The sequence below is a fragment of the Alligator mississippiensis genome, chromosome 7 (assembly GCF_030867095.1).
Source record: "Alligator mississippiensis isolate rAllMis1 chromosome 7, rAllMis1, whole genome shotgun sequence".
NCBI lineage: Eukaryota > Metazoa > Chordata > Crocodylia > Alligatoridae > Alligator > Alligator mississippiensis.
The window spans coordinates 43584627-43600960 of record NC_081830.1 but is presented as its reverse complement, the minus strand read 5'-3'; positions in this window follow the sequence as shown (position 1 = coordinate 43600960).

Here is a 16334-nt window from a genome sequence, read left to right as displayed (position 1 = left end):
ACACCAGCATGACAGTCAAATACAGAATGTGAGATTTATAAGTGGGTGAGTTATCTTATTTATAATGTATGTATGCCTCATTATCCTCCTTCAGGTCCCTCATTAAAGCTGAAATACGAGTAATCACAATGCTTATAAAAACTGCCTTTTCATTGTGGTAATGCAGAAAACAAGCTGTCTTCTAAGCTCACTGATATAAACTGGCTGATGGGATCAATTTGTGCTCTCAGTGAATCTATATTGAAACATCCTATTGTGGTCATCTACCCCCTTCATTTTTCTTGACTCTTTGTACTTTCATCCACACATCTTGTCTATTTAAACTGTAAACTGTTTGGGATAGTGACTGTCATTTACTAGGAGTGAAATACTGGGCATATCGTAGTCAATTGTTACTTATTTCAGTAAAGCTAAGATTTTACTATTTGTCTTTACAGGATTTAGCACCATCAGCTGATAACCTAGTTAAGAACCAGAGGTGCTACTAAATTGTCTATTTTTGTGTAAATAATGTAAGTTAACTGTGGGCTTTCCCACCCTGAATTGTTTACACTTCCCCTTAACTATGGCTTAACTCAGCTACAGATATGACGCACTGGCCCATCATGCTATAACAAAATTTCAGTTCCTGCTGTGTCAAACTGGAACAGCTTCATTATTATTTCATAAACTTAGCATGCTACAACGTCAGTCAGTTTAGATAAACAAATACACAGAAATCAATCTGACTGCTTCACAGAATCCTACACTGTGAAACATTTACAAATGTAAATATTAAGAGTGGGAAAACCTCAAGAGGTCCTGACCCTGACTTCCAGGATCTGGCATCTTGCTAGGTCTGGTTAGATAGTGAGAAAATAGAAACTTTAACAACTTGGCTCAGAAAAATACATTTTAAGAATATACCTCTTTTTCCTTCTACTCCCACTAACTAGAAACAAAAAGAGAACAGAGCTAAAAAAGAGGAGAATTAAAATATTCAACATTTTTTAAGGAGTGGGGGTGCGACACAGAGTGCAAGATGTCACATGAACCAGTATCTTGATTTGGGTCAAATCATCATCAGAAAGTATCGTTCGAGTTTTATCCATGTTTTCAGGTAAAAGTTGAGTTCCAATCCTGGAAAATTTCTGCACATAAGTAATTTTACTGGGTGCATGGGGCCAGTGTGCTTTCTGTATCCCACCTCTCTCTCATTCTGATTTCACACAATGCAGAAAAATATTCTATTCAAAGTAAGAGCTTCTTAGGTTTTAATGAGGACCTCAAGAGAATGGAGAAGCTTATACGGCCATCTGCAACTAGCTATTTGAAACAGACTTCACAACTTTCATGAGGTTTCCTGTGTGTTTCCATTTACCATGGCCCCCTGGTGAAGACACTATTGTATGTAGTAATGACATAGTCCATAAATTTCCCAAAGGATCTGGAAGCGTTTGGTCATGTCGGGAGGGACAGGGTGGGGGTTGCTTCTGATCACACCCAGCTCTTGATTTCTAAGAAAGGAGCTCCAACTAAAAGTGAACAATGATCTTTTCTCTCTTCTGCTGTTACCATTGAAGATTTTAACAGAATAGCATTAAGCTGGACTGAGCATTTCATTACCTCTCCCCTCAGAGCCAACCAAGCGGGATATCTGAAGTATAAAGACACATTAGAGCTTATCCAATGTGGCGGTGTCTACATGAGAGGTGGACTGTGCAGTAACAGTCATTTAGTACTTGCATAATCAAGTCCTAAATGACTGCACAGTAACCGGCATTACTGTGCAATAGCGTCCCTGCACGGTTTTTTTCAAACATTACTGTGCAGTTAGCAATGAACTACTGCTCTGTAGCTCTTTACCAGCCCACAGTAGTATTGCATCATAGTAAGTGCTTGTCAATGCTACTGCACAGTGGCAATGAGCTACTGTGCTACTGCACAGTAGCATCTTGTATAGATGCGCCCTGTCTGAGGTATAAGACATAGAGTTGCATTTGGTCATGTTTCTATCAGTTCCTCAAAAGTATTTGACTCCATTGACTGATCCAGCTTTTTCAAAGATCTCCAAGACTATGGGACTCCAAAAACCAATAGTCAACCATGAAGTAATAACAACGAGGAAAATTATGGCACTCTGTTTCCATGACTCCTTGCAGAAGAGAGTTGGGGAGGCAGAAATTTGACTTATAACCAATTTAAGATTGTGCAACACTTTCAGCAGGTCCATTTTCTTTTATGGGTCCCAAATCCAATGTCTTTTTTCAACAAAATCAGTTCTTTGGGCTATGAGTGCCTTTCTACCATACTGGATATAAGAATATTGAGAGGATTAGCACTGACCATGAGTCTTCAAGAAAGCCCCTGGTCCTCACAGTCTGACATAAAGAGGCATAAAGTGACTGGGAAGCAGTGGAGAGACCTCACTTAAAGGAAGTTTTGCTAACATTTGAACTCCCTCTTCAGCCTGAACCTTGCTGGCAGAAATACTCCACAAACCCCCCCCACCGCAATACTAAAATGAATAGTGAGGAAATGTCACTCAGGTTATAAAGCTGCATCTGTCAAGTAGATAACACATGAGTCATGGTGCATAACTCCTTGTACAATGAAAGCCTGAAAGATCACTTCATTCTGCAAGATGATTTTCTCCTTCGTGACACAGACCAGTAATTTAGGGTCTTCCAGATGGCTGAGCTATTCAATGAAGAGGTGGCCAGAGACCATGTCATATCTATATGCATGGTTCTCTAGTTTCCAAATCTGTCATTTATTTAACTTGGTTGGAGTGAATTGGAAGGAAAAGTAAAATCTCTGCAGCCACATACTCCTGCACAGCAGTTGCTGGAGTCCATAAGTGCTTGTCCATGTTGAGAAAATGGTCTGTTAGTCTTACCTAAGCAGTTTTACTCCTCAGTGGATGCATCTACACATGCATTTGATCTGGGACCTGTTTACTTCTGAGTAAACTACTCACAAGTAAATGCTCCTGAGCAGATTTGCTGCAAACCGCTTACTGAAGCCCTACAATGGGCCCCTACCACCACCGGGGAGCTTGAGGCTCCAGCTCCACCTGCCAGCAGCTGGCAGCCATCTTTTCAAGGCAGCCCCACTCCCTGCTCCCTAGCCAGCTACTTTTCTGGCAGGGAGCAGTGTGTAGAGGCTAGGGCCAGCATGCAGAGGCTCTCTTGCCACAGCCTCTGCTGCCTTGTGCCATGGCTGCTCCAGCTCCTGCCCCTGGCAGTCACACACAGAGCCCCAGGCTTCTGCTGGTCATGGTACTAGTCCTGCTGGCCCCAGTGGGCTCCTGCCTTTGAGGTCCTGGGCAAGCCATGTACCCACCATCAGGGGCCAGGGCACCTGGTGCGAGAGGTGCTCACTGATCACCTCCACTGTAGCCCATCAGGACACTCGCCCATGGACCTCCACCCCACTGTCCACCACCGGCACTACACTCACTGTGGACAGTTCTCAGAAAAACATTTTATTGCCCTCACAAACAGACCCTCCCTCCCCACTCCTTCCGCAACAACAGAGCCCCTTCCCACCACAACAACAGAGCCCCTCCACCACCCACTTTAGCTACCACCCATAAAATACACTCTTTCCTGTGCAAACTATTTACAAGTGAAGTCCTGTAGTTGCGTGCCTGCCTGCCTGCCTGCCTGCCTGGGCACGCAGCCATGGGGTGGGGGTGCCTAGGTGGTGGAACCTGGGGGTAGGCAGCCAGCACCCTGGCCTCTGGCTTTTCCCCCACATGTGCAGTTACTATGGTGAGCTGCTCTTCCCCTAGCACAGGCAGCTGTCCCTCTGGCAGCTGGCAGCCAGGGCCAGCAGGGCCAGCATGCAGCCTGGGCCCAGGTGAGGGCAGGGGGAGAGCTGGATGGAGGGAGGCCCAGCACAGGGTCTGGGCCAGAGGCTCATGGCCCATGGAAGTGGCACTGGAACTCAGCCCAGGCCCCCGGGGGAAGTGGGGGGGAAGGGCACTGCTGGGCAGTGGGCAGCTGCCAGGGGGCAGGCAGGGCTAGGGTCAGGAGCCAGGCAGTGGGCAGCATGAAGGTGACTGCCAGGGCCAGGATGGTGTCCAGCACCCAACAGTCCTCCTCTATGGCCTCCACTGCCCTGGCCACAAGTGTCCTGCTCCCACAGGGCCTCCACACAGCCCTGCTTCAGGGCCAGAAGCATCCTGAATTCCCGGTCTGCCTGGTCCTGCACTTCCTCACAGGTTGTGTCCTCCACCCTCCATGTGTCCTGGTGGGCCATGTCCTCCACCCGCCACATCCATTTGTCTGCCAGCCAGTCCTCCGCAGCCATCACCAGCTGGTTCAGGAGGAGGGTCCAACCCTGGGTCCTCCTCCTGCAGAGCTGCAGGGCCCTGGCTATGGGTGGTGGTGACCCTGAGGCCACATCCTGGCTGACAACTGCAGCCTCTCCCCTACATGCAGCTGCAGGGACTCCAGAACCATGAGAAAGAAGCTGTTTCTGAGAATTTGCAACATTTCTGAGATAAGATGCCCTATACCATGAGTCCATGCATTGCCCAGCCTCATATTGGGGCTTGAGCATGTACAGGTGCCCACAGAGCATGGCAAGCTGGACAAACAGGCCTGGGCCCAGGCAGCTGAGCCCCCTATCCCCACTCACTCCCTAGCGGCCAGTGGGCTGCCAGGTGCTGTTCGCAGGCAGCCTGCCTCTCCTGACCTCTTCCCAAGCCAGGACAGGTCAGGTTTGTGGCAGCACCTGCTGCCTACTGCAGGCCAGCCTATCTCCTGTGCTGCCACCAAGCCCCTGGTGCTCAGGCGCAGGGGCTGTGGGGCTCTAGGATGACTGGGATACGGAGTTGCCAGAGCCCCCACCCACCTCGCAGGAGGCATCTCCGGCAGAGGTACCCTGGGGCCAGCCCCTCCTGCTCCTGTGCTGCACCCTGAGCATGCCCCTGCTGCGGATGTCCTGGGTGCCGCACAAGGAACTGCTTGCATGGACAAAGGGATGCCCAATCCACTATGCGTGCTGCTGCTGTTGTTTGTGGTGCTCCAAGTGCACCTGGCATGGGACCCTGAGCTTCAGTGGTGCAGGGGGAAAGCCCAGGCTGCCCCACAACCTCCACCACTGCTTGGAGGGGTATTTGTGGCTATGCTACATATCTCTACCCCTTGCAGCCAAAGAGGATATCGCCACTGGCATTGACATTCCTCAGCATGTGAGAGGCCCATGCCTGCCTAGCTGCAAGGGCACAAGCTACTCAATAAAGTTTTACACTCTCTCCTGGCTCTCTCTGTATTATTGGGGCAGAACCCAGAAGCCAGGGGAATGTGGCAAGGCTAGGCAGGGAGGGAGAGCAGGGGCTGGGACCGGGGGCTGGGGCCAGGGCAGAGAGAGCCTTGCCCCCAATGAGGGGCTTACCATGTGGGCATGGCTGGCGTGTCTGGCAACTCCGGTTGGTTTTGGCTGGTGACAATGGTGTGTAGCTCCTGACGGACTCATTGGGCTATGAAGCACCATGTATGGGTGCCCAGGCAGGGCTCCCCTAGGGAGGACCTGGCACTGGCACTGCTGGCAGCTGGCAGTGACATGACTGTGCCTCGTGGCTGGGGCTGAGGTCATGCAACTGTTGGGGCAGATGCTGTCTTGGACTTCCCAAGTTTCTGGTGGAGTCTTGGGGCAGAGAGCACCAAGCCCGTGTGAAATGCCACTGCACTTCCACCTCACCCCGCAGTGCCACAAGGTCATTGGTCTCCTCCATGGACCAGTTGGGGCCTGGGTGGTGGCATATGGCATGGATGAGGATGCCTTCAGGCCTCCTGTACCGGCTCTCCGTGTGGCTGTCCCCCTGCTGCCAGGCCTGGGAAGCTGCTTGCAGTGCGCAGCACAGGGGCATGGTGAATAACTAGGAGCTGCATAGTGAGGCAAAGCCCCACAGCACCCACAGCACCTGCAGGGTCTAGGCAGGCCGCTCCACTGGGGCTTGGCTGGGGGCAGCTGGAGCTGACTCTGGTGGCCAGGAGCTGCACCCAGGTGCTGGTAGACCTGGCAGCAGCCCACAGGGCTGGATGGCGTGGCCCTGGCCAGTGCATGGCATTGGCACCAGGGTACAGGCAGGCTGCCATAGTAGCCTGGAGCCTGTGTAGGGGCATTGCAGGGCAACAGTTACTCCAGACTCCCTGCTGTTGTACCCCATAGCTCAAAATGCCTGCAGGCTTTTAAAGGTCCTGTGGCTGGTGCTGTCATAAAAACGGCCCAGCCCTGGGGCAGGAGAGGCTCCCAGCCCCTGGAGCCTGGGGCTGAGCTCAGGCTGGTCCCCTAGTGGTAGGATGGACCGTGAGCAAATTTACTCCCAGTTGGTATCTACATGTGTGCTACTGTGCAGTTACTACTTGCAAGAAAATTTTCTGTTTGCATTTGCAGGTAGCAAATTTGCTCACAAGTAGCAAAGTTTACCGGGCAGTAAGCATGTGCTTGTGTAGACACACACTTACTGCCCAGTAAACTATGCTACTTCACAGTAAAGCGTCTCATGTAGACACACCCAGTGAGGACTATTGTGTGGATGACATTATTCAAGACCAAATTCAGGACATGTTGGCTAACAGTAGCATATATGCTTTTCTCTGCTTCAGTTTGTATGTGCTGTTGATACGAATGGGTTTCCAATAACTTACCAGAGGTCAGTGATGAGAAAACTGTTTCATATTCTTCCAAACATTTTACAGTTCTGTTTAATTACTTAGGCATATAATAATCCATATATAGACCATTTAAAATATAATAATTCAATACAGAAGTCTCCTGGTTTTGCACTATTATTACTTTCCCAGCTTCAGTTGAATGACATCTGATTTACCCCTTGCCCCTGCATACACTTCATGTAACCTGCCACTTCCCTGGCCCTAGAAAGGGATGCTTCTCTTCCAGGCTGTCCATGCCTGCCATTATAGATTTAAGGCTACAAGCAGCCAGTGTTTGTATTAGTTAGCCACTACAGAAGGAAGTGCAGAGCACAGCCAATAAGACCTGATGGCTGTTCCAGCCCACTCACTGGAGAACACCACCCCCCCCATGGCAAATAGGGAAAAACAAAAGGCATGTTCTCTTGTTACGTTCCCAGTTATGAGGCAATGCCGCATGTGTTTTACTGCAGCCTGGATCTTTAGCAACTGCAGCAGGAGGGCAGTATTTGCCCTGTAAGGAAGCAGAAAAACCTTTCTTTTCTTTTTTTTTTAATGTTTGTGCTCGCTGTCACAGGACCTCAATTAGCTGCTTTTAGTATTTAAGGTCACTCAAGGCACCAGTAACATCTTTACAGCTTCATTCTGTTCTTGTCTGCCTATTTTCTAACTATTCTGTGAGCTTTTATGATCATTCATGTTGGATCCTCATCATTAACCTTTAATCCCACTAAAATAAAACCAGGAGTAAAATGGAGAGAGAATGGTTTTCTTACTCCTTAGTTTTTATTCAGCATAGAGAATAGAGGTCTGGTGGCATATGCACTTAAATGCAACGAGAGATCTAGGTTGAATTCCTAGCTCTGTCCCAACATTTCCAAAATGTCCCAACATACTCAACATGACTCCGATCCTGAGGATGGGTAAGTCAAATATAACAATATTCTATGGGGTCTTTGGCTTTAAAGAGCAGTAGGAAAATCCAGCCTTTTCACCAGATAGTTTGAAATCTGGCTATTTTGTGTAATCCAGAAAGAACACCCTCTCTCATGTACTGATATACAATTAATGTATATTCCCCAAAATGGAATGTTAAGTAGTTTGCTGTGCTCATTAGTTACAAACAACGCCCAATGTCTGAATAGCACAGTATATTTCCCACAGGACAAAGCTGACCTATAAGAAGTTGAATTCAGCTGACCTGGAAACATTTCGGTCCTGTTCTTGACAGGATGTACCCTCAGAATAAGGCAAAGATAATTGTATCTCAAACTATAGGTCGAGGGCCATGTGAAGCATTAAGGCTGGGAACACAAATATAAATGATCCCCTACCACAGGGGCTGTCAACCTGGGGTATGCATGCCCCTGGGGGGTACTTTGAAAGATCCCAGCAGGTACATGGGGGGGATGGAACACTACCACCCCACACCGCTGTCAAACAGGAGTAGGGCTGGGGTGGGGTGAGAGCAGAACTGCACAGATGCTGCACTGCTGCTGATCCGCCACTGGCCATACCCCTACTCCGTGTCTGGGTGCTCGCCACCTCCCTTCCCCCCCAGGTGTACACTTATTAAAAAGGGGGCTGCCGGGGGTACACTTATTAAAAAAAGTTGAAAACCCCTGCCCTACCATATGAATAACCCCACCAACTGACACAGTTTCAAGCAAAGGAAAGAAGTTATTTTAGAAATGATTCTGAATATACATCCCATTTTCCTCTGCATGATCTGCAAAGCTATTATTCTCATAAATATTTTAGACATTCTCACTTCAAACTTCTGTGGCCCAAGTGACTGTTTAGCTGAAACTGTCAATAACAATTTATAAGTAAGCAAAAATTCTTAGATAAGGGGCCAGCTACACAGCCACAACTACTATCAGATATACACTTAGCCGTTCAATGAAATTAAGTGTCTATAGCGTGAAAAGTAGTTCTTTTCTTGTCATCTAACTAAGGGCCTTGTTACATGTTGCACTTTGAGCTATTCAAATGTTGATCAGTTTTAGTGCTAGCTCAAATTTGAAGCAGTCACACCTTAAGGTTACAAATCTTCTCTGACCGTTTTTCACCTGCACAACTGTGACTTGCCACTATAGGGCTGGTAATCAGGGGCCTGATTAGGAGCTGCAGCTGTGAGTTGTCACTATAGGGCTGGTGATCCAGGACAGGTGCTCTAGGTGGGGGTGTGTGAGAGGTGGGTTGGCAGGGGTGTGGGAACATGAAGCAGGGAGGCAGAGAGTTAATGGGATAGAGATAAGTAATGAAATGAGCGGTGGAAAGAAAATGGGGGGGGGTGAAATGAAGGAAGTTAGCCACTGAAAGTTAAATTAAGAAGTAAAAAATAATTTTAAAAGAAAAAAAGAGAAAGTAAAGTAAATTTAAGGTCTCATGTTTTAATAAATTGGGACTGGGGTATGTGGGGTGTTGGTTGCACTTCCCAGGGTGGCTGGGAATTGGGAGCAGTGAGGGAAAGTGCTTTTGGGGGAGCTACTGCCTCTGCCCCAGGAAGGAAGCCCCTGCTCATAGGGAACTAATCCATCCCCCTACATTGTTTCCCCCACCTCCCTAGACCCCACTCCCAGACCTATTCATGCCCTGCAACCTGGCTAGCTGGAACATACTCTGCAGGCTGTTTGCAGAGTTTCATCTGTGGAGAATAGGGTAGCCATCATAGAGAACAGTCCAGTTGTCCTCTTTCCTGTATTGATATGAAACCTGACACCTTTATGTCCTTTATTATTCTTCAAGAGAAAAATAGAGGACATAAAGGCATCGGGTTTCGTATCAATAGAGGACCGAGCAGCAGAAAACTGGAATGTCTTCTATGATGGCCACCCTATACCAGAACCATGCTAGGGCCAGTAAAATTCAGGAGGTGAAAAGTTTGCCCAAACAGAACAGGAGGGTTGGGGAGGGGACACTGCATCCTGGGATGTTGGAGGACTACAACTTGGGCAGCTCATTTGTGGGGAGTGGCCACTGATTAATGGAACATGAGCTGGGTAACAGATCAGAGAGAACCTTCCCTGGAGTGGCAGAACTTAGCTGCCTAAAGTGTGCTTAAAGCTTGTGTCATGTGGTAATGTGTGGACAATCCAGGGCTTAAAAGCTCAAGGAGCTGCCTAAAATGAACATGTAACAAAGTCATAAGACTTACTCATCCCATTTCAGCCAACTGCTTATGTGAGAAGAGTACAATTTGACCCATCAGATGCCATATCAAGCATAAAGTCCAAAGCACTCAAAGCCAAGATTTTGAACAACAACTCGGAATGTTCCAGCTTAAATCTCCTTAGATTTAAAAGGTCCAAATACTTTATTGCAACATGGCCAAACTCAAGTGTTCCTCTGCTATTCATGACTGCAGTGAGTCATGTGGTTCTTATGGCAGGATGGAGACCTTTATTTCATGCACATACCCATCTCCCATTCCTAGTTCATCATCAGTACCACTTTGATAATGTGACAAGAATAATTATATCAGTGCTGAACTATAAAAACAGCAAGAAATAATAAGAACTTATTAAAAAAATCTAAAATTTACTAGTTGAGTGAAAATATACTATTTTACTACACCAGTAAGTCAAGTTAACTTAAAAACATATAAGGGGATAAGAACTTTTCTACGGCTCTATATCTACTTTTTAAATATACTGGAGGAAACAAACACATAAAATACATTGTTTTAACATAATGGTACTTAGGAACATAAGACTGGAATGGACATCCTGGGACATAGGGTCTAGTCCCTTGTTATCACAGCCAAATATATGATATAATCCCTTCCAGACACTGATATAGTTCTGTTTCAGAATGATCTTTAACTCATTCTGAATTCTCCACACATCCGCCCCTTGACCCCTAGTGTTCCCAAACCTCATCAGTCATTGGTTAGATGGTTATAAAACTTCTAAATTTCAAGCCAATTAGTACCTATATGTTCATGTGCCAACATTATCATTTAACTTTAAAAAACCCTCTTCCTCATCTTATATTCAGTCCCAATTTATTTGTAGAGAGTAATCACATCCCCTCTCAGCCATGGTTTTGTTAGGCTAAACAAGCCAAATTTATTCACATTGGTGAGGTACAGACATTACACTTTTCCTGGTATAAGTGATCAGAAACCAGTCTGTACCCATAATAGAACAGAATAGAACATAGACTGACCCAGAATAGAACATGATAGAACAGAAGTTCAGCACATAAAACTAGTCTATATCCATAACAGAAGAGAAATTTGGCACACACAGACTAGTTTAAAAATGGTGGAACCCAGTCTAAGATTTGCACCCTGCAGACCACCAATTTAAACTAAGCTGCTTACACAAAATCACTTAATTTAGATCGATTCTGCCTCAGGCTTTTAAAATGTCTGTACCTGACCCTCATGTTGGATAGGCCTACTAGTCCCCTGGATATTCTGCACTTGCTCTACTTTCAGTTCTTGTACCTTGAAGGTGGGCAACCAGAATTGTACACAGAATTCCAAATGAGTGCATACACACCTTCCCTCCCCATCTAGTGCCTTGTACAAAGGTAATAATATTTCTATTTCTACTGGAAATGACTTACGTGATGTGGTCAAAGGCTCACATTTGCCTTTTCTCACAGCTGAGCTAAACATGAAGCAATGTCATCCTGTGAAAAAATGCATTCAAATCTTTCTCTTTCTTCTCCAACTCCAAATTAACAGACATTCTTACTAGTTCCAAAGTGCATAACAATGAAATTGGATTAAATTCAATAGTCAAAATTTAGTTACTCCAGTTCTCAAGATCATCTAGTTCTTCAAATATTACAGTTTAGTCCTCTTACCAATACTTACCAATAGTTCCTAATTGTGTTATCAATATATTTCATTAGTACATGCCAACTTTTTGTGCTGAAGTGATTTGTGGAAACTATTAAACAAGATAATTCCCAAGACTGATCCTTGAGAACCTGCACTAGCAACCTCCCTCCAACCCAACAGCTTTCCTCTTGATACGACTCATTTTTGTCTTCCCTTTAGTGTTACTTACCCATTTCAGAATTCTTATACTAATACTCATCTTCTACAACCCACCTTATAGTTTCTCATGTGGTCCCATATCAAATCCTTTGTTGAAGTTAACATAGAGCAAATGCAGTGAATTTCATGTTTCTAGAAGGAAATACATTGTTTTATTTAAAAAGATGTTAGCCTGGAAAAATCTGTTTTGACTAAATCCTTGTTGCATTTATTCTATTTTCTTCCATGTCTTTCATTATTCTTTCCTTGAAGTATGTGTTAAAGCTTTGCATACTATTGAGGTCAGACTTAAAATCTGCAGTTGGCCAGGCCACTTTTCCCTCCTGTCAAATGCAAACACTATATTGGTGTTCTCCAATCAAAGTCCCACCCCAACTTAATAGATTTATTTAAGACAGCATATGAAGTCATGGGCATCTCTTCCAGAGTTGATAGAGATTATTTAGCCTGCCAGCTTGACTACATTCAACTGTTTGACTTCTGTTTTGTGGTACTGTCCATTCCCATGCCCTCGTGCCGCTGGCCATATTGCTTTTTACCCTTTGTTTAGCTTCATCATCCTATTGGAAACTGAAGTGAAACATTCATTTAATTTTGGAGCCACACGAACATTGTACACATATATAGGGATAGCCAGAGTAGAAGGGATGGGCAGAATTGGGAGTGTTAGGAGAATCAGTGGGACTGGGACGGCAAGACTCCAGGGATTTGTATAGTAGGAGCAAGAATTAGATTGTTGTGCTAGGGCAGACAGGGGAAGCAGGGAAGGGAGTGAAGTTCCTGTAGTACCATATGACTCTGTCAGGCTGCTGGCTTGTTTCGTCAGCTTGGACTTTGCCAACCTGCTGCCTTCTTGTCCTACCTGCAGTCCCAAAATAGACTCACATTCTTCATCATACCCACAATATCCTTCACCAATGTTATAACTTGCCCCTGGCTCCCTGCTCCAGCTTTTCACCATGCTCCAGAACCTATCTAGTGCTTTACTCCAGCAGATCCTTTTGACCTCCCCAGAGGCTGTCCATAGTGCTGCCTGGCTGGAAGGCCTGATGTTTTTAGAGACAAGACTACATTAAACTTGTACTTATGACTTCACACCAGACCTCATGCTTCCTAGCATAAGCAGAGCTAGACATGGTTGTAACCATAGCCTTGTATTCTCTCAAACCCTCTGCTTTCAACTCTCAGACTACCCCACCCTCAAAGGTTGGATGACAGTTAACCTTTTTCATCTGGTTCCCCAGTTCTTATATTCCCAGGGGTTGGACAGGTCAGAAGTGGACATGCCCATACCCTTAAACCATCCATACCATGTTACTGCAGCACCCAAATAATGAGGAAAGGGGCCTTGTTTCAGGCCCTTTCTAATTAAATTTGGAAAAGGAGGAAATACTAACTGCCTCCCTCCCCCCCAACACACACACCGGGGATTAGCAGGGGAGGTCACATATCAAAAGACAAACTGAAGACCACACTATAATATCTTTTTAAAAAAAGATTCATGATTGAGGGCTGGGTCTGACTTGAGATTTTTGAGCTCTTGCAGTTGGTAGGACTGAAGCAGCATCGTTTTATAATTTTATATTCCATTAAATCTAGATTAGATTTTTTTACATAAACTCAGAAAACATCAGTGCACACTCCATCTTTTTGGAAAAGGCCTGATCCAAGACCTACAGCACTCCCCAGAGACTAGCTCTATCATCAGACTGGTAATGAGAGTATGTTAGAGGTCCTTCTTGGTGCCTATCCACAGAGGTTTCACATTTAAAAACTCCAAGCTCCATAGAGTAGATGCTTTATCTTAAATTCCTGCAGCTTATGCTTCAAGATGTGGAGGTTGTCAACTCAGTCCACACTGTGCTGGCTACAAGGCAGTTGCTTTTACAGTTGTAAATTCTGGGTGGGTCGGTGGACCAAGTACCCGAGAAGACCCCTTAAGGTCAGTAGGGGTGCAACTGCATGCAGCAGTTTGGCAGCAGATGGCTCAGTAGCACACGGTAGTACCTTGGTAAGTCTGCCTTCAGTTTCTGCCAGCTAGTCCCTTCCACCTCTTCAACCCTGGTATTTCTTTTTGTTTTAAGCTATTAAACAAATCTGTCACCTGACAGCAGGGTGATAAAAAAAAAAAACGCACCACCAGCTCCTCACATCAAAGCAAAATACATGCAAACATGAACAAATTCCTACCCTGCACTCACCAGGAATTTTCAAGGTTTTATTTCTGCTACTTGGTGGTGAAGCATGAAGCTAAAAATAAAGCATCACCAACCCACCTGACACCTCTGTTTGCTCCCTAATTCTAAAATGGCTGCTGATGGCTTCCTTGTGGATATTAGCACCAAAGACAATTCTGTTTCCTTCCAGGTATGAATGTCTAAGTCCATAACGTAAGGCAGCAGAACCAAGTAGCATGTGCCTGAAAACTGGTTCCTCCTCCTCTCTTCCTCCACTGGGATTTCCAATTACCCTACAGGGAAGGATGTTGATATAATCCAGTTTCCTTTCTGGGTTAATCTTTTTTTCTGGCTTGTCCCTACCTGCTTGCTCATCAGTGGTGGCTTGAGAGTTACTGTGTTCAAACTGAGGGTGGTTGATGATGTCCACCTGCCATTCCTTTCTTCCTTTCTCAGACCTTTCTTGTGCTGCCACGAAGAACATGCCTATTTTTCCACCGTCAGTGGTATGTCTGGATTAGTCTATGCCCTCAGAGGGTTGTCTCAGTGGCTTATCACTTTTTCATCCAATGTTTTGTAGTCCAACAGAATCATTAGGCTGCTAGAATTGATCTGTTGCAATTTTACCCTTCCCCATCCTCATTGTATGGATACAAGAAATATTTACTTTTCTATGCATTTCTTTTGCCATAGAGTGGAAATTGATTCAAGGAGCTGGTACTCTGAGTACAATCCAGCCATGACTCTTCAGACCCAGTAGTTGTGCACTTACTGGTATTGATTGTGCACATCTAATGACACAAATAGAGCTGTGTGAACTGTAACCTTTGAAAGAGGTAGTAGAAAAGTGACTTAGATTTCCATGTCATAAAGATTTCAGTTACATCCATGGAGCTTTAGTGCAATAAAGTACAGACCATTCTTAAAAGGCTAAGTATTGGAGACTGAAGAGACAAAGCTTTTAGTTTTCATTCCTTTGTTTTCTATATTTGACTTAGTCCCCATATATACTACGAAGTCTGCGTTGGCTTCTTCCAAATAGCAGCAACTGTATAATTTTTTTTGTCATATATTATTAACTCTTCTTTAAATCTCTTTAAATCAGTGTTGTTTTACTTCTGATAGAGCAATCTACCTATTCTGAATACAATATATTTTCCTAATCTCAACATGGCAAGTGAAAGTAGAGGCTAATAAGACATTAGTCCATTATCTGGATGTGTCTTGCTTAAAGTTGTGGGTGTAATTTATTTTTCAGAATATTTACATGAATGTGTATAAACTACTTTTCTCTCACAGTTTTATATTGGAGTTCCATCACTGTAGGAATCTGGACTTCTATGAAGTAGGTGGTTTAATCCAGTTGATTATATTATTGCTGATATTTTTGTGAGGATTCTTATGGGCTTGCTTTGTAACTGGCTTTTCTTAAAAAAGTATAAAGGTATTATAAGTATAAAAGTATGTAATTTAAAAAGTATAAGAGATAGTAAGATTCTTAATTAGGAAAATGTGGTCAAATGTAGTTATTTTAAATAGATGGTCATGTTCAAACTTGGTGAATTGGATTAAAGCAATCAAATTGTTTCATTTGCTGAGAATTTGCCTGGCTTTCAATAATGTCAGAGGGTAAGAATGACATGCATCCTGTTGTTATGTAGATTTGAAGTCCCACAACTTGAAGTAAATGCAATATGTTAGATAAAATGCTGGCATGAAGCTCTTATTAGTGCAGGTTGATTTTTACCCAATGAAAATATTTTTCTATTTTCAAATGAAAATGTTACAATTGATGCTTTTGTTGATACAATTGTTACAGATTTTCTTTCTTTTCTTGAAAAACTAATCAGTTTTCCACACACACCCCTTTTTACATTGTTACCTTACCCTTCTCCTTGACCAGTGGTAAGTAGGAAAAGAGAAAAAGTAGAGAGAAACCAGAACACACACACACACACACAAAACTTAAAATCATTTGAATAGTTTTATTGAAACTCCAAACTGAAAACATTTCCAACTGTTCTTTTTTTAAGGACATACATTTTTTTCTAGTTGTGCAGCTCATTTTGGTAGTTTGTTTCAGAGGGCTGAATATTGCAAACACATGCACGTGTAATTTGACTGCTGTAAGTAATCCCATTGATTTAAATTAAACAGCTCAATGAATTAGAGTTAAACATAAACTGTTGTATTTTCAGCATTATAGTCATTAATGCTGCAATTGTGTTTCAGTTGTGCAATGGAGCACTGTAGATATTTTCAGGATAACAGAGACAGCAAAATAGATTATATTTGGGGCTTGTAAAAATGACATTGTCCCTTAAAATATCTGTCGTGCTGAAGAGGAAATATGTTTGCAATTAAATTGTGTTCGTAAGAAATATTTCCATAGATGACTTTCTATCCTTGACACCTTTTTGTTTAGACATATGAGAAGTTAATACAAACCTCATGTACCACCTACTTACATTCCAGCCTGGCTTGATTTCCAGG